The 21,129-nt window shown below is 40.0% G+C and overlaps 7 non-coding genes across 7 annotated transcripts; all 7 read left to right on the forward strand.

Moving 5' to 3' along the window:
- The first annotated feature begins 571 nt into the window (after positions 1-571).
- On the forward strand, positions 572-697 carry LOC139056563 (U5 spliceosomal RNA). The gene has a single exon (XR_011512447.1). It is a non-coding gene; the product is annotated as a U5 spliceosomal RNA (small nuclear RNA).
- A 3,136-nt stretch (positions 698-3,833) lies between these two features.
- On the forward strand, positions 3,834-3,959 carry LOC139056487 (U5 spliceosomal RNA). Its single transcript, XR_011512374.1, has one exon. It is a non-coding gene; the product is annotated as a U5 spliceosomal RNA (small nuclear RNA).
- A 3,136-nt stretch (positions 3,960-7,095) lies between these two features.
- On the forward strand, positions 7,096-7,221 carry LOC139056548 (U5 spliceosomal RNA). The gene has a single exon (XR_011512433.1). It is a non-coding gene; the product is annotated as a U5 spliceosomal RNA (small nuclear RNA).
- Positions 7,222-10,357: 3,136 nt separating this feature from the next.
- Positions 10,358-10,483, forward strand: LOC139056505 (U5 spliceosomal RNA). Its single transcript, XR_011512391.1, has one exon. It is a non-coding gene; the product is annotated as a U5 spliceosomal RNA (small nuclear RNA).
- Positions 10,484-13,619: 3,136 nt separating this feature from the next.
- On the forward strand, positions 13,620-13,745 carry LOC139056506 (U5 spliceosomal RNA). The gene has a single exon (XR_011512392.1). It is a non-coding gene; the product is annotated as a U5 spliceosomal RNA (small nuclear RNA).
- A 3,137-nt stretch (positions 13,746-16,882) lies between these two features.
- On the forward strand, positions 16,883-17,008 carry LOC139056507 (U5 spliceosomal RNA). The gene has a single exon (XR_011512393.1). It is a non-coding gene; the product is annotated as a U5 spliceosomal RNA (small nuclear RNA).
- A 3,136-nt stretch (positions 17,009-20,144) lies between these two features.
- LOC139056549 (U5 spliceosomal RNA) lies at positions 20,145-20,270 on the forward strand. The gene has a single exon (XR_011512434.1). It is a non-coding gene; the product is annotated as a U5 spliceosomal RNA (small nuclear RNA).
- Positions 20,271-21,129: the final 859 nt, after the last annotated feature.

Consider the following 21,129-nt stretch of genomic DNA (forward strand, 5'->3'; position numbering starts at 1 on the left):
CGGTGCTTTGGTCGTTCTTTGGACTTTGGACTCTGCTTCGGTCGAATATACCACAAAGTTATATACTGAAGCTTGCCAATTTTCTTGCGTGTCACTGAAGTGTGTTGTGATTGAGCCCATTCAACAAAAAGTCTGCCAGTATTATAGTACTTGTTTAGAGTGTGGGCCCATCACTAGCCTTGAAGGCTATGGGTGGGACCAACTGCGTGTGTACTGGATTTTAGAACTAATAATAAAAAGTATCCGGTAAAAAAACAGGCCAGCGCATGCGTTTAAATCTTCGATGTTCAACACCAGATGGCGACAGCAGCGCATAAAAATGGCAGTCGTGCAGTGCAAGCAATCCGGGCTATTTTTAACACTGTTATTAGCTTTTAAACGTGAATACGGAAACATTTAAAATTTCTCTATTAACAAGTACATGTCGAAAAGACCAGGCAGGTATACACTTGCTAAAGAATAACATGAGTTGAGGTTTCAGCATGCAAATTTGAGAATAGCTTGAAGGTTCGCTTGGCCAAGTAAGTGACACCATTTAGCAGACCAGTCTCGCACAGCATAGGTAATTTCATCGCTCAGGTCTCTCCTCAAATCCACGTATTAACCTTTCGCCTTTTACTAAAGATTACCGTGGGGAGGGACACTCCAATGAGCCTATAGGCCAATTTTTGAGAGGCCTTGCCCGTTTGGGCAGGGCCTACCATTCCAATCAAAAGAAAGATTTACGTTGTTGATTGGCGCGATATCGATGAGCAAGCGTATCTGGTGTTGCCGCAGTGGCAGTCCGAGCGCAGTTACCGCTCCTGTGCATCATCGCGCAATAATAGCGTTACTGTCAGAAAAGTCTAACCTGCGCCTGCGCGCGCCGTTGTCGGCGTACGGATCCGTAACAGCGTGGCGTATAGGCGTAAGCTGTTCGAAAGAGCATTAATACGTTCGGAGAAAGCTTTTTAAACAGAAGCAACTCGCGCCCCGATACCTCAACTACTAACTAGATCCCATCCTGTGCCATATTACTTAAGCTGCGCAGGCTGGTCCTTGCGGCGAGTTGATTGCAGACCATTAATCCATTATTGTTCCTATTGAGAAACACTACATTCGGTACATAGTAAAACACTGAGTAAGATAGACTAGGTCCGGCTGCGTGAAATATTAGAACGAACAGATTTCATTACGGCATATGATAAACACGTTGATACCGAGTACATGAAATTTCTAGATACACTTAAAAATGCCGTTAAACGGCGGTCTGTGACGACCCATAAAAATACATCTACCCAAAGTGTCCTTGGATGAACACTGAAATATTAACATTGTAAAAACATAAATGGTACCACAAATGGTAACAGTTCACATCAAACGAATCTTACCTAACTCAATTTAAACGCTATCTAAAGCTATCTATGTTCTCTATGAGGAAAAGGAAAAAAACATGTTATTCATCTCTCGTGAAGCAGGCGCATGTAAATACAAAAAAACATTGGGACACGGTAAATTACGCAATCGGCTTAGGATCGAACATCTCTACTTTCCCTGAAACTGTTGACGAAGGTACAGTTGAATCATTTGGTACCTATTTTGCCTCCGTAGAGCCTAAGGTAGCTGCACAAGTACATGCTGATGTTCCTTCAGTGAAAATGGCAGAGCGTGACAGCAACACTTTTGCATTGCCTCACATAGAAATTGAAGAATTAGTTACAACAGTAAACAACCCTTCAGTCTCTAAGGCGGCAGAACCTGATTGATGCATTACCTGTTAGGCTGATAAAAAACAACTTTGATATGCTGGGAATCTATCTACTGCATATCTTAAACCATACGTTGGAAAATGGAGTGTATCCTGATCAACTGCAGGTCAAGAAGGTCATATCCATCTTTAATAGCGGTGAGCGATCCGACATAGAAAAGTACAGGCCTATATCGCTGCTAAATGCAATCAATACAGTTTTTGTAAAGACACTTTGTAAGCGTATACAAAATTTTTAAAAGAAATATAACATCATCTGTCCTAATCAGCATGGCTTCTGGCGCCAAAGATCAACGTCTTTCGCAGTTGTTGTTCTTACACAACTCATAAATACTGCACTGCATAATAACAAACTAGCCTTAGTAGTTTACTTAGATGTATCCAAAGCTTTCGATGCAGTAGATCAGACAATACTGTGCAACAGAAATTGGAAAATTAGTGTCTGAAAGGAAATATTTATAATCCAATTAAATGTTATTTTTCAAATAGGAAACAATATGTTGCTGTAAACAATCTAACCTCTCTACTACAAAACACTATTTTCTGGCTTCTGCAAGGTTCCTTGCTGGGCCTCTGTTTTCTTTATAATAACGATCTTCCGTCAGGTCTGAAGGATTCTGAACCTATTATGCATGCCGATGACATAGCATTACTTTCCACAGGCGATAATTTAGAGGAACTGAAATGTACATTTAATGAAGAACTTAGCCAAGTATCACAATGGTACATAAGTAATCAGCTGACTCTTTATAACCAGAAAATAAAGTACGCCGTGTTTCACTCGCGAATAATATAAATTATCACCACGTTGCATCAATTATTAACAACAAGAATGCGCTCAGCGTGACGCAATGCAAGTTATATCTTGGTGCTGTGTTTGAGTCTGATATGCACTGGAAGGAACAAATTATTACTGTCTGCTCCAAATGAAGTCATGGCTGTCATGTATTACTAAAAGCTGTAGAGTGCTTTGGTCTTTCGATTTCACGCGTTCTGTATTTCTCATTTGCGCTCAGCGATTTGTGCTATTGCCTACAAACGAGGGGCAAGACATACAAAACATATTGAGACCATGTTTGTCGCCTTCAATAACGTGCTATTCGTATGATAAATTATTCAAGAAATTCTCACCCATGTATGTCCTTTCTGAACAGCTACGGATGTTATCCGTATCAATTTCACATAAATTGAAGATAGCTGAAGTAGTAAATGGATTAATAAGGTCCAATAACGAGCTGCTGCTTACTATTTTCAGATTATCAATGAAACAAACAGGAGCAGCTACAAACAGCCTATTTACCTTCCCGCCTTCTCATTATACATACAGCCATAGACCTGTACAATATAAAGGAGCCTATGTGTGTAATGAAGTTCCAAACGAAGTAATGCAAAGGAATGATATTTTAGCATCGTTAAAACATCTTTTCGTCTTTACTGTGGAACTACTGGAATGAAGAAGCGTGTAAATAAGTTTACAAAAAAAGAAACAGCTTGTTTTTATTTTTGATGCCCTGTCGGTGCTTTGGTCGTTCTTTGGACTTTGGACTCTGCTTCGGTCGAATATACCACAAAGTTATATACTGAAGCTTGCCAATTTTCTTGCGTGTCACTGAAGTGTGTTGTGATTGAGCCCATTCAACAAAAAGTCTGCCAGTATTATAGTACTTGTTTAGAGTGTGGGCCCATCACTAGCCTTGAAGGCTATGGGTGGGACCAACTGCGTGTGTACTGGATTTTAGAACTAATAATAAAAAGTATCCGGTTAAAAAACAGGCCAGCGCATGCGTTTAAATCTTCGATGTTCAACACCAGATGGCGACAGCAGCGCATAAAAATGGCAGTCGTGCAGTGCAAGCAATCCGGGCTATTTTTAACACTGTTATTAGCTTTTAAACGTGAATACGGAAACATTTAAAATTTCTCTATTAACAAGTACATGTCGAAAAGCCCAGGCAGGTATACACTTGCTAAAGAATAACATGAGTTGAGGTTTCAGCATGCAAATTTGAGAATAGCTTGAAGGTTCGCTTGACCAAGTAAGTGACACCATTTAGCAGACCAGTCTCGCACAGCATAGGTAATTTCATCGCTCAGGTCTCTCCTCAAATCCACGTATTAATCTTTCGCCTTTTACTAAAGATTACCGTGGGGAGGGACACTCCAATGAGCCTATAGGCAAATTTTTGAGAGGCCTTGCCCGTTTGGGCAGGGCCTACCATTCCAATCAAAAGAAAGATTTACGTTGTTGATTGGCGCGATATCGATGAGCAAGCGTATCTGGTGTTGCCGCAGTGGCAGTCCGAGCGCAGTTACCGCTCCTGTGCATCATCGCGCAATAATAGCGTTACTGTCAGAAAAGTCTAACCTGCGCCTGCGCGCGCCGTTGTCGGCGTACGGATCCGTAACAGCGTGGCGTATAGGCGTAAGCTGTTCGAAAGAGCATTAATACGTTCGGAGAAAGCTTTTTAAACAGAAGCAACTCGCGCCCCGATACCTAAACTACTAACTAGATCCCATCCTGTGCCATATTACTTAAGCTGCGCAGGCTGGTCCTTGCGGCGAGTTGATTGCAGACCATTAATCCATTATTGTTCCTATTGAGAAACACTACATTCGGTACATAGTAAAACACTGAGTAAGATAGACTAGGTCCGGCTGCGTGAAATATTAGAACGAACAGATTTCATTACGGCATATGATAAACACGTTGATACCGAGTACATGAAATTTCTAGATACACTTAAAAATGCCGTTAAACGGCGGTCTGTGACGACCCATAAAAATACATCTACCCAAAGTGTCCTTGGATGAAAACTGAAATATTAACATTGTAAAAACATAAATGGTACCACAAATGGTAACAGTTCACATCAAACGAATCTTACCTAACTCAATTTAAACGCTATCTAAAGCTATCTATGTTCTCTATGAGGAAAAGGAAAAAAACATGTTATTCATCTCTCGTGAAGCAGGAGCATGTAAATACAAAAAAACATTGGGACACGGTAAATTACGCAATCGGCTTAGGATCGAACATCTCTACTTTCCCTGAAACTGTTGACGAAGGTACAGTTGAATCATTTGGTACCTATTTTGCCTCCGTAGAGCCTAAGGTAGCTGCACAAGTACATGCTGATGTTCCTTCAGTGAAAATGGCAGAGCGTGACAACAACACTTTTGCATTGCCTCACATAGAAATTGAAGAATTAGTTACAACAGTAAACAACCCTTCAGTCTCTAAGGCGGCAGAACCTGATTGATGCATTACCTGTTAGGCAGATAAAAAACAACTTTGATATGCTGGGAATCTATCTACTGCATATCTTAAACCATACGTTGGAAAATGGAGTGTATCCTGATCAACTGCAGGTCAAGAAGGTCATATCCATCTTTAATAGCGGTGAGCGATCCGACATAGAAAAGTACAGGCCTATATCGCTGCTAAATGCAATCAATACAGTTTTTGTAAAGACACTTTGTAAGCGTATACAAAATTTTTAAAAGAAATATAACATCATCTGTCCTAATCAGCATGGCTTCTGGCGCCAAAGATCAACGTCTTTCGCAGTTGTTGTTCTTACACAACTCATAAATACTGCACTGCATAATAACAAACTAGCCTTAGTAGTTTACTTAGATGTATCCAAAGCTTTCGATGCAGTAGATCAGACAATACTGTGCAACAGAAATTGGAAAATTAGTGTCTGAAAGGAAATATTTATAATCCAATTAAATGTTATTTTTCAAATAGGAAACAATATGTTGCTGTAAACAATCTAACCTCTCTACTACAAAACACTATTTTCTGGCTTCTGCAAGGTTCCTTGCTGGGCCTCTGTTTTCTTTATAATAACGATCTTCCGTCAGGTCTGAAGGATTCTGAACCTATTATGCATGCCGATGACATAGCATTACTTTCCACAGGCGATAATTTAGAGGAACTGAAATGTACATTTAATGAAGAACTTAGCCAAGTATCACAATGGTACATAAGTAATCAGCTGACTCTTTATAACCAGAAAATAAAGTACGCCGTGTTTCACTCGCGAATAATATAAATTATCACCACGTTGCATCAATTATTAACAACAAGAATGCGCTCAGCGTGACGCAATGCAAGTTATATCTTGGTGCTGTGTTTGAGTCTGATATGCACTGGAAGGAACAAATTATTACTGTCTGCTCCAAATGAAGTCATGGCTGTCATGTATTACTAAAAGCTGTAGAGTGCTTTGGTCTTTCGATTTCACGCGTTCTGTATTTCTCATTTGCGCTCAGCGATTTGTGCTATTGCCTGCAAACGAGGGGCAAGACATACAAAACATATTGAGACCATGTTTGTCGCCTTCAATAACGTGCTATTCGTATGATAAATTATTCAAGAAATTCTCACCCATGTATGTCCTTTCTGAACAGCTACGGATGTTATCCGTATCAATTTCACATAAATTGAAGATAGCTGAAGTAGTAAATGGATTAATAAGGTCCAATAACGAGCTGCTGCTTACTATTTTCAGATTATCAATGAAACAAACAGGAGCAGCTACAAACAGCCTATTTACCTTCCCGCCTTCTCATTATACATACAGCCATAGACCTATACAATATAAAGGAAACTACGTGTGTAATGAAGTTCCAAACGAAGTAATGCAAAGGAATGATATTTTAGCATCGTTAAAACATCTTTTCCTCTTTACTATGGAACTACTGGAATGAAGAAGCGTGTAAATAAGTTTACAAAAAAAGAAACAGCTTGTTTTTATTTTTGATGCCCTGTCGGTGCTTTGGTCGTTCTTTGGACTTTGGACTCTGCTTCGGTCGAATATACCACAAAGTTATATACTGAAGCTTGCCAATTTTCTTGCGTGTCACTGAAGTGTGTTGTGATTGAGCCCATTCAACAAAAAGTCTGCCAGTATTATAGTACTTGTTTAGAGTGTGGGCCCATCACTAGCCTTAAAGGCTATGGGTGGGACCAACTGCGTGTGTACTGGATTTTAGAACTAATAATAAAAAGTATCCGGTAAAAAAACAGGCCAGCGCATGCGTTTAAGTCTTCGATGTTCAACACCAGATGGCGACAGCAGCGCATAAAAATGGCAGTCGTGCAGTGCAAGCAATCCGGGCTATTTTTAACACTGTTATTAGCTTTTAAACGTGAATACGGAAACATTTAAAATTTCTCTATTAACAAGTACATGTCGAAAAGCCCAGGCAGGTATACACTTGCTAAAGAATAACATGAGTTGAGGTTTCAGCATGCAAATTTGAGAATAGCTTGAAGGTTCGCTTGGCCAAGTAAGTGACACCATTTAGCAGACCAGTCTCGCACAGCATAGGTAATTTCATCGCTCAGGTCTCTCCTCAAATCCACGTATTAATCTTTCGCCTTTTACTAAAGATTACCGTGGGGAGGGAAACTCCAATGAGCCTATAGGCCAATTTTTGAGAGGCCTTGCCCGTTTGGGCAGGGCCTACCATTCCAATCAAAAAAAAGATTTACGTTGTCGATTGGCGCGATATCGATGAGCAAGCGTATCTGGTGTTGCCGCAGTGGCAGTCCGAGCGCAGTTACCGCTCCTGTGCATCATCGCGCAATAATAGCGTTACTGTCAGAAAAGTCTAACCTGCGCCTGCGCGCGCCGTTGTCGGCGTACGGATCCGTAACAGCGTGGCGTATAGGCGTAAGCTGTTCGAAAGAGCATTAATACGTTCGGAGAAAGCTTTTTAAACAGAAGCAACTCGCGCCCCGATACCTCAACTACTAACTAGATCCCATCCTGTGCCATATTACTTAAGCTGCGCAGGCTGGTCCTTGCGGCGAGTTGATTGCAGACCATTAATCCATTATTGTTCCTATTGAGAAACACTACATTCGGTACATAGTAAAACACTGAGTAAGATAGACTAGGTCCGGCTGCGTGAAATATTAGAACGAACAGATTTCATTACGGCATATGATAAACACGTTGATACCGAGTACATGAAATTTCTAGATACACTTAAAAATGCCGTTAAACGGCGGTCTGTGACGACCCATAAAAATACATCTACCCAAAGTGTCCTTGGATGAACACTGAAATATTAACATTGTAAAAACATAAATGGTACCACAAATGGTAACAGTTCACATCAAACGAATCTTACCTAACTCAATTTAAACGCTATCTAAAGCTATCTATGTTCTCTATGAGGAAAAGGAAAAAAACATGTTATTCATCTCTCGTGAAGCAGGCGCATGTAAATACAAAAAAACATTGGGACACGGTAAATTACGCAATCGGCTTAGGATCGAACATCTCTACTTTCCCTGAAACTGTTGACGAAGGTACAGTTGAATCATTTGGTACCTATTTTGCCTCCGTAGAGCCTAAGGTAGCTGCACAAGTACATGCTGATGTTCCTTCAGTGAAAATGGCAGAGCGTGACAACAACACTTTTGCATTGCCTCACATAGAAATTGAAGAATTAGTTACAACAGTAAACAACCCTTCAGTCTCTAAGGCGGCAGAACCTGATTGATGCATTACCTGTTAGGCTGATAAAAAACAACTTTGATATGCTGGGAATCTATCTACTGCATATCTTAAACCATACGTTGGAAAATGGAGTGTATCCTGATCAACTGCAGGTCAAGAAGGTCATATCCATCTTTAATAGCGGTGAGCGATCCGACATAGAAAAGTACAGGCCTATATCGCTGCTAAATGCAATCAATACAGTTTTTGTAAAGACACTTTGTAAGCGTATACAAAATTTTTAAAAGATATATAACATCATCTGTCCTAATCAGCATGGCTTCTGGCGCCAAAGATCAACGTCTTTCGCAGTTGTTGTTCTTACACAACTCATAAACACTGCACTGCATAATAACAAACTAGCCTTAGTAGTTTACTTAGATGTATCCAAAGCTTTCGATGCGGTAGATCAGACAATACTGTGCAACAGAAATTGGAAAATTAGTGTCTGAAAGGAAATATTTATAATCCAATTAAATGTTATTTTTCAAATAGGAAACAATATGTTGCTGTAAACAATCTAACCTCTTTACTACAAAACACTATTTTCTGGCTTCTGCAAGGTTCCTTGCTGGGCCTCTGTTTTCTTTATAATAACGATCTTCCGTCAGGTCTGAAGGATTCTGAACCTATTATGCATGCCGATGACATAGCATTACTTTCCACAGGCGATAATTTAGAGGAACTGAAATGTACATTTAATGAAGAACTTAGCCAAGTATCACAATGGTACATAAGTAATCAGCTGACTCTTTATAACCAGAAAATAAAGTACGCCGTGTTTCACTCGCGAATAATATAAATTATCACCACGTTGCATCAATTATTAACAACAAGAATGCGCTCAGCGTGACGCAATGCAAGTTATATCTTGGTGCTGTGTTTGAGTCTGATATGCACTGGAAGGAACAAATTATTACTGTCTGCTCCAAATGAAGTCATGGCTGTCATGTATTACTAAAAGCTGTAGAGTGCTTTGGTCTTTCGATTTCACGCGTTCTGTATTTCTCATTTGCGCTCAGCGATTTGTGCTATTGCCTGCAAACGAGGGGCAAGACATACAAAACATATTGAGACCATGTTTGTCGCCTTCAATAACGTGCTATTCGTATGATAAATTATTCAATAAATTCTCACCCATGTATGTCCTTTCTGAACAGCTACGGATGTTATCCGTATCAATTTCACATAAATTGAAGATAGCTGAAGTAGTAAATGGATTAATAAGGTCCAATAACGAGCTGCTGCTTACTATTTTCAGATTATCAATGAAACAAACAGGAGCAGCTACAAACAGCCTATTTACCTTCCCGCCTTCTCATTATACATACAGCCATAGACCTATACAATATAAAGGAAACTACGTGTGTAATGAAGTTCCAAACGAAGTAATGCAAAGGAATGATATTTTAGCATCGTTAAAACATCTTTTCCTCTTTACTATGGAACTACTGGAATGAAGAAGCGTGTAAATGAGTTTACAAAAAAAGAAACAGCTTGTTTTTATTTTTGATGCCCTGTCGGTGCTTTGGTCGTTCTTTGGACTTTGGACTCTGCTTCGGTCGAATATACCACAAAGTTATATACTGAAGCTTGCCAATTTTCTTGCGTGTCACTGAAGTGTGTTGTGATTGAGCCCATTCAACAAAAAGTCTGCCAGTATTATAGTACTTGTTTAGAGTGTGGGCCCATCACTAGCCTTGAAGGCTATGGGTGGGACCAACTGCGTGTGTACTGGATTTTAGAACTAATAATAAAAAGTATCCGGTAAAAAAACAGGCCAGCGCATGCGTTTAAATCTTCGATGTTCAACACCAGATGGCGACAGCAGCGCATAAAAATGGCAGTCGTGCAGTGCAAGCAATCCGGGCTATTTTTAACACTGTTATTAGCTTTTAAACGTGAATACGGAAACATTTAAAATTTCTCTATTAACAAGTACATGTCGAAAAGCCCAGGTAGGTATACACTTGCTAAAGAATAACATGAGTTGAGGTTTCAGCATGCAAATTTGAGAATAGCTTGAAGGTTCGCTTGGCCAAGTAAGTGACACCATTTAGCAGACCAGTCTCGCACAGCATAGGTAATTTCATCGCTCAGGTCTCTCCTCAAATCCACGTATTAATCTTTCGCCTTTTACTAAAGATTACCGTGGGGAGGGACACTCCAATGAGCCTATAGGCCAATTTTTGAGAGGCCTTGCCCGTTTGGGCAGGGCCTACCATTCCAATCAAAAGAAAGATTTACGTTGTTGATTGGCGCGATATCGATGAGCAAGCGTATCTGGTGTTGCCGCAGTGGCAGTCCGAGCGCAGTTACCGCTCCTGTGCATCATCGCGCAATAATAGCGTTACTGTCAGAAAAGTCTAACCTGCGCCTGCGCGCGCCGTTGTCGGCGTACGGATCCGTAACAGCGTGGCGTATAGGCGTAAGCTGTTCGAAAGAGCATTAATACGTTCGGAGAAAGCTTTTTAAACAGAAGAAACTCGCGCCCCGATACCTCAACTACTAACTAGATCCCATCCTGTGCCATATTACTTAAGCTGCGCAGGCTGGTCCTTGCGGCGAGTTGATTGCAGACCATTAATCCATTATTGTTCCTATTCTGAAACAACACATTCGGCACATAGTAAAACACTGAGTAAGATAGACTAGGTCCGGCTGCGTGAAATATTAGAACGAACAGATTTCATTACGGCATATGATAAACACGTTGATACCGAGTACATGAAATTTCTAGATACACTTAAAAATGCCGTTAAACGGCGGTCTGTGACGACCCATAAAAATACATCTACCCAAAGTGTCCTTGGATGAACACTGAAATATTAACATTGTAAAAACATAAATGGTACCACAAATGGTAACAGTTCACATCAAACGAATCTTACCTAACTCAATTTAAACGCTATCTAAAGCTATCTATGTTCTCTATGAGGAAAAGGAAAAAAACATGTTATTCATCTCTCGTGAAGCAGGCGCATGTAAATACAAAAAAACATTGGGACACGGTAAATTACGCAATCGGCTTAGGATCGAACATCTCTACTTTCCCTGAAACTGTTGACGAAGGTACAGTTGAATCATTTGGTACCTATTTTGCCTCCGTAGAGCCTAAGGTAGCTGCACAAGTACATGCTGATGTTCCTTCAGTGAAAATGGCAGAGCGTGACAACAACACTTTTGCATTGCCTCACATAGAAATTGAAGAATTAGTTACAACAGTAAACAACCCATCAGTCTCTAAGGCGGCAGAACCTGATTGATGCATTACCTGTTAGGCTGATAAAAAACAACTTTGATATGCTGGGAATCTATCTACTGCATATCTTAAACCATACGTTGGAAAATGGAGTGTATCCTGATCAACTGCAGGTCAAGAAGGTCATATCCATCTTTAATAGCGGTGAGCGATCCGACATAGAAAAGTACAGGCCTATATCGCTGCTAAATGCAATCAATACAGTTTTTGTAAAGACACTTTGTAAGCGTATACAAAATTTTTAAAAGAAATATAACATCATCTGTCCTAATCAGCATGGCTTCTGGCGCCAAAGATCAACGTCTTTCGCAGTTGTTGTTCTTACACAACTCATAAATACTGCACTGCATAATAACAAACTAGCCTTAGTAGTTTACTTAGATGTATCCAAAGCTTTCGATGCGGTAGATCAGACAATACTGTGCAACAGAAATTGGAAAATTAGTGTCTGAAATGAAATATTTATAATCCAATTAAATGTTATTTTTCAAATAGGAAACAATATGTTGCTGTAAACAATCTAACCTCTCTACTACAAAACACTATTTTCTGGCTTCTGCAAGGTTCCTTGTTGGGCCTCTGTTTTCTTTATAATAACGATCTTCCGTCAGGTCTGAAGGATTCTGAACCTATTATGCATGCCGATGACATAGCATTACTTTCCACAGGCGATAATTTAGAGGAACTGAAATGTACATTTAATGAAGAACTTAGCCAAGTATCACAATGGTACATAAGTAATCAGCTGACTCTTTATAACCAGAAAATAAAGTACGCCGTGTTTCACTCGCGAATAATATAAATTATCACCACGTTGCATCAATTATTAACAACAAGAATGCGCTCAGCGTGACGCAATGCAAGCTATATCTTGGTGCTGTGTTTGAGTCTGATATGCACTGGAAGGAACAAATTATTACTGTCTGCTCCAAATGAAGTCATGGCTGTCATGTATTACTAAAAGCTGTAGAGTGCTTTGGTCTTTTGATTTCACGCGTTCTGTATTTCTCATTTGCGTTCAGCGATTTGTGCTATTGCCTGCAAACGAGGGGCAAGACATACAAAACATATTGAGACCATGTTTGTCGCCTTCAATAACGTGCTATTCGTATGATAAATTATTCAAGAAATTCTCACCCATGTATGTCCTTTCTGAACAGCTACGGATGTTATCCGTATCAATTTCACATAAATTGAAGATAGCTGAAGTAGTAAATGGATTAATAAGGTCCAATAACGAGCTGCTGCTTACTATTTTCAGATTATCAATGAAACAAACAGGAGCAGCTACAAACAGCCTATTTACCTTCCCGCCTTCTCATTATACATACAGCCATAGACCTATACAATATAAAGGAAACTACGTGTGTAATGAAGTTCCAAACGAAGTAATGCAAAGGAATGATATTTTAGCATCGTTAAAACATCTTTTCCTCTTTACTATGGAACTACTGGAATGAAGAAGCGTGTAAATAAGTTTACAAAAAAAGAAACAGCTTGTTTTTATTTTTGATGCCCTGTCGGTGCTTTGGTCGTTCTTTGGACTTTGGACTCTGCTTCGGTCGAATATACCACAAAGTTATATACTGAAGCTTGCCAATTTTCTTGCGTGTCACTGAAGTGTGTTGTGATTGAGCCCATTCAACAAAAAGTCTGCCAGTATTATAGTACTTGTTTAGAGTGTGGGCCCATCACTAGCCTTGAAGGCTATGGGTGGGACCAACTGCGTGTGTACTGGATTTTAGAACTAATAATAAAAAGTATCCGGTAAAAAAACAGGCCAGCGCATGCGTTTAAATCTTCGATGTTCAACACCAGATGGCGACAGCAGCGCATAAAAATGGCAGTCGTGCAGTGCAAGCAATCCGGGCTATTTTTAACACTGTTATTAGCTTTTAAACGTGAATACGGAAACATTCAAAATTTCTCTATTAACAAGTACATGTCGAAAAGCCCAGGCAGGTATACACTTGCTAAAGAATAACATGAGTTGAGGTTTCAGCATGCAAATTTGAGAATAGCTTGAAGGTTCGCTTGGCCAAGTAAGTGACACCATTTAGCAGACCAGTCTCGCACAGCATAGGTAATTTCATCGCTCAGGTCTCTCCTCAAATCCACGTATTAATCTTTCGCCTTTTACTAAAGATTACCGTGGGGAGGGACACTCCAATGAGCCTATAGGCCAATTTTTGAGAGGCCTTGCCCGTTTGGGCAGGGCCTACCATTCCAATCAAAAGAAAGATTTACGTTGTTGATTGGCGCGATATCGATGAGCAAGCGTATCTGGTGTTGCCGCAGTGGCAGTCCGAGCGCAGTTACCGCTCCTGTGCATCATCGCGCAATAATAGCGTTACTGTCAGAAAAGTCTAACCTGCGCCTGCGCGCGCCGTTGTCGGCGTACGGATCCGTAACAGCGTGGCGTATAGGCGTAAGCTGTTCGAAAGAGCATTAATACGTTCGGAGAAAGCGTTTTAAACAGAAGCAACTCGCGCCCCGATACCTCAACTACTAACTAGATCCCATCCTGTGCCATATTACTTAAGCTGCGCAGGCTGGTCCTTGCGGCGAGTTGATTGCAGACCATTAATCCATTATTGTTCCTATTGAGAAACACTACATTCGGTACATAGTAAAACACTGAGTAAGATAGACTAGGTCCGGCTGCGTGAAATATTAGAACGAACAGATTTCATTACGGCATATGATAAACACGTTGATACCGAGTACATGAAATTTCTAGATACACTTAAAAATGCCGTTAAACGGCGGTCTGTGACGACCCATAAAAATACATCTACCCAAAGTGTCCTTGGATGAACACTGAAATATTAACATTGTAAAAACATAAATGGTACCACAAATGGTAACAGTTCACATCAAACGAATCTTACCTAACTCAATTTAAACGCTATCTAAAGCTATCTATGTTCTCTATGAGGAAAAGGAAAAAAACATGTTATTCATCTCTCGTGAAGCAGGCGCATGTAAATACAAAAAAAACATTGGGACACGGTAAATTACGCAATCGGCTTAGGATCGAACATCTCTACTTTCCCTGAAACTGTTGACGAAGGTACAGTTGAATCATTTGGTACCTATTTTGCCTCCGTAGAGCCTAAGGTAGCTGCACAAGTACATGCTGATGTTCCTTCAGTGAAAATGGCAGAGCGTGACAACAACACTTTTGCATTGCCTCACATAGAAATTGAAGAATTAGTTACAACAGTAAACAACCCTTCAGTCTCTAAGGCGGCAGAACCTGATTGATGCATTACCTGTTAGGCTGATAAAAAACAACTTTGATATGCTGGGAATCTATCTACTGCATATCTTAAACCATACGTTGGAAAATGGAGTGTATCCTGATCAACTGCAGGTCAAGAAGGTCATATCCATCTTTAATAGCTGTGAGCGATCCGACATAGAAAAGTACAGGCCTATATCGCTGCTAAATGCAATCAATACAGTTTTTGTAAAGACACTTTGTAAGCGTATACAAAATTTTTAAAAGAAATATAACATCATCTGTCCTAATCAGCATGGCTTCTGGCGCCAAAGATCAACGTCTTTCGCAGTTGTTGTTCTTACACAACTCATAAACACTGCACTGCATAATAACAAACTAGCCTTAGTAGTTTACTTAGATGTATCCAAAGCTTTCGATGCGGTAGATCAGACAATACTGTGCAACAGAAATTGGAAAATTAGTGTCTGAAAGGAAATATTTATAATCCAATTAAATGTTATTTTTCAAATAGGAAACAATATGTTGCTGTAAACGATCTAACCTCTCTACTACAAAACACTATTTTCTGGCTTCTGCAAGGTTCCTTGTTGGGCCTCTGTTTTCTTTATAATAACGATCTTCCGTCAGGTCTGAAGGATTCTGAACCTATTATGCATGCCGATGACATAGCATTACTTTCCACAGGCGATAATTTAGAAGAACTGAAATGTACATTTAATGAAGAACTTAGCCAAGTATCACAATGGTACATAAGTAATCAGCTGACTCTTTATAACCAGAAAATAAAGTACGCCGTGTTTCACTCGCGAATAATATAAATTATCACCACGTTGCATCAATTATTAACAACAAGAATGCGCTCAGCGTGACGCAATGCAAGCTATATCTTGGTGCTGTGTTTGAGTCTGATATGCACTGGAAGGAACAAATTATTACTGTCTGCTCCAAATGAAGTCATGGCTGTCATGTATTACTAAAAGCTGTAGAGTGCTTTGGTCTTTTGATTTCACGCGTTCTGTATTTCTCATTTGCGTTCAGCGATTTGTGCTATTGCCTGCAAACGAGGGGCAAGACATACAAAACATATTGAGACCATGTTTGTCGCCTTCAATAACGTGCTATTCGTATGATAAATTATTCAAGAAATTCTCACCCATGTATGTCCTTTCTGAACAGCTACGGATGTTATCCGTATCAATTTCACATAAATTGAAGATAGCTGAAGTAGTAAATGGATTAATAAGGTCCAATAACGAGCTGCTGCTTACTATTTTCAGATTATCAATGAAACAAACAGGAGCAGCTACAAACAGCCTATTTACCTTCCCGCCTTCTCATTATACATACAGCCATAGACCTATACAATATAAAGGAAACTACGTGTGTAATGAAGTTCCAAACGAAGTAATGCAAAGGAATGATATTTTAGCATCGTTAAAACATCTTTTCCTCTTTACTATGGAACTACTGGAATGAAGAAGCGTGTAAATAAGTTTACAAAAAAAGAAACAGCTTGTTTTTATTTTTGATGCCCTGTCGGTGCTTTGGTCGTTCTTTGGACTTTGGACTCTGCTTCGGTCGAATATACCACAAAGTTATATACTGAAGCTTGCCAATTTTCTTGCGTGTCACTGAAGTGTGTTGTGATTGAGCCCATTCAACAAAAAGTCTGCCAGTATTATAGTACTTGTTTAGAGTGTGGGCCCATCACTAGCCTTGAAGGCTATGGGTGGGACCAACTGCGTGTGTACTGGATTTTAGAACTAATAATAAAAAGTATCCGGTAAAAAAACAGGCCAGCGCATGCGTTTAAATCTTCGATGTTCAACACCAGATGGCGACAGCAGCGCATAAAAATGGCAGTCGTGCAGTGCAAGCAATCCGGGCTATTTTTAACACTGTTATTAGCTTTTAAACGTGAATACGGAAACATTCAAAATTTCTCTATTAACAAGTACATGTCGAAAAGCCCAGGCAGGTATACACTTGCTAAAGAATAACATGAGTTGAGGTTTCAGCATGCAAATTTGAGAATAGCTTGAAGGTTCGCTTGGCCAAGTAAGTGACACCATTTAGCAGACCAGTCTCGCACAGCATAGGTAATTTCATCGCTCAGGTCTCTCCTCAAATCCACGTATTAATCTTTCGCCTTTTACTAAAGATTACCGTGGGGAGGGACACTCCAATGAGCCTATAGGCCAATTTTTGAGAGGCCTTGCCCGTTTGGGCAGGGCCTACCATTCCAATCAAAAGAAAGATTTACGTTGTTGATTGGCGCGATATCGATGAGCAAGCGTATCTGGTGTTGCCGCAGTGGCAGTCCGAGCGCAGTTACCGCTCCTGTGCATCATCGCGCAATAATAGCGTTACTGTCAGAAAAGTCTAACCTGCGCCTGCGCGCGCCGTTGTCGGCGTACGGATCCGTAACAGCGTGGCGTATAGGCGTAAGCTGTTCGAAAGAGCATTAATACGTTCGGAGAAAGCGTTTTAAACAGAAGCAACTCGCGCCCCGATACCTCAACTACTAACTAGATCCCATCCTGTGCCATATTACTTAAGCTGCGCAGGCTGGTCCTTGCGGCGAGTTGATTGCAGACCATTAATCCATTATTGTTCCTATTGAGAAACACTACATTCGGTACATAGTAAAACACTGAGTAAGATAGACTAGGTCCGGCTGCGTGAAATATTAGAACGAACAGATTTCATTACGGCATATGATAAACACGTTGATACCGAGTACATGAAATTTCTAGATACACTTAAAAATGCCGTTAAACGGCGGTCTGTGACGACCCATAAAAATACATCTACCCAAAGTGTCCTTGGATGAACACTGAAATATTAACATTGTAAAAACATAAATGGTACCACAAATGGTAACAGTTCACATCAAACGAATCTTACCTAACTCAATTTAAACGCTATCTAAAGCTATCTATGTTCTCTATGAGGAAAAGGAAAAAAACATGTTATTCATCTCTCGTGAAGCAGGAGCATGTAAATACAAAAAAACATTGGGACACGGTAAATTACGCAATCGGCTTAGGATCGAACATCTCTACTTTCCCTGAAACTGTTGACGAAGGTACAGTTGAATCATTTGGTACCTATTTTGCCTCCGTAGAGCCTAAGGTAGCTGCACAAGTACATGCTGATGTTCCTTCAGTGAAAATGGCAGAGCGTGACAACAACACTTTTGCATTGCCTCACATAGAAATTGAAGAATTAGTTACAACAGTAAACAACCCTTCAGTCTCTAAGGCGGCAGAACCTGATTGATGCATTACCTGTTAGGCAGATAAAAAACAACTTTGATATGCTGGGAATCTATCTACTGCATATCTTAAACCATACGTTGGAAAATGGAGTGTATCCTGATCAACTGCAGGTCAAGAAGGTCATATCCATCTTTAATAGCGGTGAGCGATCCGACATAGAAAAGTACAGGCCTATATCGCTGCTAAATGCAATCAATACAGTTTTTGTAAAGACACTTTGTAAGCGTATACAAAATTTTTAAAAGAAATATAACATCATCTGTCCTAATCAGCATGGCTTCTGGCGCCAAAGATCAACGTCTTTCGCAGTTGTTGTTCTTACACAACTCATAAATACTGCACTGCATAATAACAAACTAGCCTTAGTAGTTTACTTAGATGTATCCAAAGCTTTCGATGCAGTAGATCAGACAATACTGTGCAACAGAAATTGGAAAATTAGTGTCTGAAAGGAAATATTTATAATCCAATTAAATGTTATTTTTCAAATAGGAAACAATATGTTGCTGTAAACAATCTAACCTCTCTACTACAAAACACTATTTTCTGGCTTCTGCAAGGTTCCTTGCTGGGCCTCTGTTTTCTTTATAATAACGATCTTCCGTCAGGTCTGAAGGATTCTGAACCTATTATGCATGCCGATGACATAGCATTACTTTCCACAGGCGATAATTTAGAGGAACTGAAATGTACATTTAATGAAGAACTTAGCCAAGTATCACAATGGTACATAAGTAATCAGCTGACTCTTTATAACCAGAAAATAAAGTACGCCGTGTTTCACTCGCGAATAATATAAATTATCACCACGTTGCATCAATTATTAACAACAAGAATGCGCTCAGCGTGACGCAATGCAAGTTATATCTTGGTGCTGTGTTTGAGTCTGATATGCACTGGAAGGAACAAATTATTACTGTCTGCTCCAAATGAAGTCATGGCTGTCATGTATTACTAAAAGCTGTAGAGTGCTTTGGTCTTTCGATTTCACGCGTTCTGTATTTCTCATTTGCGCTCAGCGATTTGTGCTATTGCCTGCAAACGAGGGGCAAGACATACAAAACATATTGAGACCATGTTTGTCGCCTTCAATAACGTGCTATTCGTATGATAAATTATTCAAGAAATTCTCACCCATGTATGTCCTTTCTGAACAGCTACGGATGTTATCCGTATCAATTTCACATAAATTGAAGATAGCTGAAGTAGTAAATGGATTAATAAGGTCCAATAACGAGCTGCTGCTTACTATTTTCAGATTATCAATGAAACAAACAGGAGCAGCTACAAACAGCCTATTTACCTTCCCGCCTTCTCATTATACATACAGCCATAGACCTATACAATATAAAGGAAACTACGTGTGTAATGAAGTTCCAAACGAAGTAATGCAAAGGAATGATATTTTAGCATCGTTAAAACATCTTTTCCTCTTTACTATGGAACTACTGGAATGAAGAAGCGTGTAAATAAGTTTACAAAAAAAGAAACAGCTTGTTTTTATTTTTGATGCCCTGTCGGTGCTTTGGTCGTTCTTTGGACTTTGGACTCTGCTTCGGTCGAATATACCACAAAGTTATATACTGAAGCTTGCCAATTTTCTTGCGTGTCACTGAAGTGTGTTGTGATTGAGCCCATTCAACAAAAAGTCTGCCAGTATTATAGTACTTGTTTAGAGTGTGGGCCCATCACTAGCCTTAAAGGCTATGGGTGGGACCAACTGCGTGTGTACTGGATTTTAGAACTAATAATAAAAAGTATCCGGTAAAAAAACAGGCCAGCGCATGCGTTTAAGTCTTCGATGTTCAACACCAGATGGCGACAGCAGCGCATAAAAATGGCAGTCGTGCAGTGCAAGCAATCCGGGCTATTTTTAACACTGTTATTAGCTTTTAAACGTGAATACGGAAACATTTAAAATTTCTCTATTAACAAGTACATGTCGAAAAGCCCAGGCAGGTATACACTTGCTAAAGAATAACATGAGTTGAGGTTTCAGCATGCAAATTTGAGAATAGCTTGAAGGTTCGCTTGGCCAAGTAAGTGACACCATTTAGCAGACCAGTCTCGCACAGCATAGGTAATTTCATCGCTCAGGTCTCTCCTCAAATCCACGTATTAATCTTTCGCCTTTTACTAAAGATTACCGTGGGGAGGGAAACTCCAATGAGCCTATAGGCCAATTTTTGAGAGGCCTTGCCCGTTTGGGCAGGGCCTACCATTCCAATCAAAAAAAAGATTTACGTTGTCGATTGGCGCGATATCGATGAGCAAGCGTATCTGGTGTTGCCGCAGTGGCAGTCCGAGCGCAGTTACCGCTCCTGTGCATCATCGCGCAATAATAGCGTTACTGTCAGAAAAGTCTAACCTGCGCCTGCGCGCGCCGTTGTCGGCGTACGGATCCGTAACAGCGTGGCGTATAGGCGTAAGCTGTTCGAAAGAGCATTAATACGTTCGGAGAAAGCTTTTTAAACAGAAGCAACTCGCGCCCCGATACCTCAACTACTAACTAGATCCCATCCTGTGCCATATTACTTAAGCTGCGCAGGCTGGTCCTTGCGGCGAGTTGATTGCAGACCATTAATCCATTATTGTTCCTATTGAGAAACACTACATTCGGTACATAGTAAAACACTGAGTAAGATAGACTAGGTCCGGCTGCGTGAAATATTAGAACGAACAGATTTCATTACGGCATATGATAAACACGTTGATACCGAGTACATGAAATTTCTAGATACACTTAAAAATGCCGTTAAACGGCGGTCTGTGACGACCCATAAAAATACATCTACCCAAAGTGTCCTTGGATGAACACTGAAATATTAACATTGTAAAAACATAAATGGTACCACAAATGGTAACAGTTCACATCAAACGAATCTTACCTAACTCAATTTAAACGCTATCTAAAGCTATCTATGTTCTCTATGAGGAAAAGGAAAAAAACATGTTATTCATCTCTCGTGAAGCAGGCGCATGTAAATACAAAAAAACATTGGGACACGGTAAATTACGCAATCGGCTTAGGATCGAACATCTCTACTTTCCCTGAAACTGTTGACGAAGGTACA

This window comes from Dermacentor albipictus, chromosome 2, assembly GCF_038994185.2.
Source record: "Dermacentor albipictus isolate Rhodes 1998 colony chromosome 2, USDA_Dalb.pri_finalv2, whole genome shotgun sequence".
Taxonomy (NCBI): Eukaryota; Metazoa; Arthropoda; class Arachnida; order Ixodida; family Ixodidae; genus Dermacentor; species Dermacentor albipictus.